Here is a 2,416-nt window from a genome sequence, read left to right on the forward strand (position 1 = left end):
TGTGAGACCCACATTGAGTCCTGGTCGGGGCACACATTTTCAACATGTCCCCAATTAAGTACATCAACGCTTGTTTGCAGCTAGGGTGTCCATTTAATTATCATTTCGTATCTAGCAAACCTGCACGGTCATCAACGGTAACTGTTCTTTCGGGAACAGATACTACCTTCATATATAGTTCAAATATGGCTTCCCGGCCATTGACCTTCTTGTGCGAACGCACACGGTATGCCCGAACTCGTACGGGCCTCGGTAGATTAATCTGCCACGAGTAAAGAGAATGATGGGCAAACATCTATTACGCGCACTACGAATGTAATGGTGTGGACATGTTGGGAATGTGGGTCTCAAGGGGAGCATGCAAGGGATAAGTCGCTGCAGGTGCATTGTCCTTTGTACCCTCGGTGGCTCAGATGGATGTACTCGCTGCGGCGGTAGACATACTACAATTGGAATGATACAGAGAAGATTAGCATGGCCACTGCGCAAGGATGACACGCAAAATCGTGAAGCGTTCCCCATTTTTTTTTAATTCCGGCACGGTAGCTCAGCGTGTTCGGTCAGAGGGTTAGCTGCCCTCTGTAATAAAAAAACTGAGTTAACCGATCAACAACGAACTTCAACGGGTGTCTTACGACGTCCGCCCCGAGCAGATGTAACGAACGAAAGTGAACAAAATGAGATTTAATGGATAGAGTGTCTGCCATGTAAGCAGGAGATCCCGGGTTCAAGTCCCGGTCGGGGCATACATTTTCAATATGTCCCCAATGAAGTACATCAACGCCTGTTTGCAGCTAGGGTGTCCATTTGATTATCATTTCATTTCTTTTTTAAATTAACGTTTGTGTTTTGATGTTGTTAAATTTATCTTGGCCGCTTCTGTCTAGCCTTGAGTACAGTGCCCTTGATACAGGGCAGTGAACTGTTATTTTATCCCCGCTTTAATTAAAAGAGGTTTTATGTATGTAACAGAGGAGCCAGTGGTAACTGCATGCTTTGTCAGCACGGATCAGGTGCCTGATGTCTACTTCAGAGTGTTATGTGCCGTCTGCAGGCTTGCACCCAGATCTCACTCTGGGCTGGTTCCTCATAATTTAGTGACTGTGGTCGAAGGAACTTATTGAAGTGAATTGATTTGCCTGAAATGTTTCAAGAATAAAGAATAGAGACGTACTGCACTTTTTTTAGTATGAAAAGGGTTAATGCCTGCAACCAGTAAACTGCTTCTTACAATACCTTAGGAACATAATGCAAAGTTTGGATTCTCAGTGTTAATGAACTTTCCCTAATCATGCACTGTTTTAATACAAAAATTAATTCTTACAGATAGTAAATCGTTAACTGTCAAAAGAAAAGAACTTATGAATATTTGTAATATATTGTTGAACTTTATTGTGGTAATAAATGTGATGAAGATATTACTTAAAACAAAGAAACGGTGTTCCACTTGTTACACAGTTGTTCCACTAGGACCTGTTGTGTTCTCTCATTCAGACTTCTATGCATGACCTATATCAAATGCACATTTACATATCTTGGGTTTAATGGATCCAATATGCCTAATATGACATTTTAAATGGAAACAAGGAATTTTTTTATTTAATGATGTACAAATATTTGGTTTTACGTTTCATCAGTATAATATCAGACAGGTGAGATCATTTTAACAGTTTTATTAAGTTAAAAGAGTATATTTATAATCCTGAATAATTTTCATTCAACAAATTACATTATGATAACTGAAATATAAGCTACAACTATTATCTATCACAAACTGTTCACAAATTGGTGTTGTAATATTTTCAAAGAACAAATCGTCAAACAAAAAAGCATCACACTACACTGGCAGGGTCCTGACGTAAGCTTCATGCACTTACAGCACACTATCTTTGTCTTACTATCCTTTGAAGCAGGCCCTAATCAATACCTCCTCTTCTGACGATGTACCATAATTTTGCTGTTACTACTGCTGTGTCAAGTTTATGAGATAGTAATGAACTTCTCCACATCCAGGTATATAGATTTCTGTAGCGATGGATGACCAGGTCTTCTGATCATAAACGGTTGGATAAGCATTGTTGAAAGTTTGTTAATAAAATGTCTTCTGTGCAAAATCCGTATGTGATATGTTACGTTGTGTAAAGAATAAAGATATTTAGAGTCAACACATTCATTACATTACACCAAAGAGCCATGATGTAGCGTTTAGTTTTTCTTTTGCATGTGTAACTGAGCGCTACCTGATTCATAACATCCACACCGCCCTTCGTTTGGTTATAATATTTCACAATTTAGAGCTTCCGGTTTCGATGTTGTTCACCAATAGAGTTATCATGATCGATGGTACTTAGGATGATTACACACTTCTTTTTCTTTGGCGAAAATCTAACCGATGTCATTTCTTTTTTAACTGCAA

General features: G+C 38.9%; 1 non-coding gene across 1 annotated transcript; it reads left to right on the top strand.

Annotated features, from left to right (window-relative positions):
• Positions 1 to 422: 422 nt before the first annotated feature.
• On the top strand, positions 423 to 526 carry LOC126090330 (U6 spliceosomal RNA). The gene has a single exon (XR_007521175.1). It is a non-coding gene; the product is annotated as a U6 spliceosomal RNA (small nuclear RNA).
• The last annotated feature ends 1,890 nt before the right edge of the window (positions 527 to 2,416 follow it).

The sequence above is a fragment of the Schistocerca cancellata genome, chromosome 6 (assembly GCF_023864275.1).
Source record: "Schistocerca cancellata isolate TAMUIC-IGC-003103 chromosome 6, iqSchCanc2.1, whole genome shotgun sequence".
Lineage (NCBI taxonomy): Eukaryota > Metazoa > Arthropoda > Insecta > Orthoptera > Acrididae > Schistocerca > Schistocerca cancellata.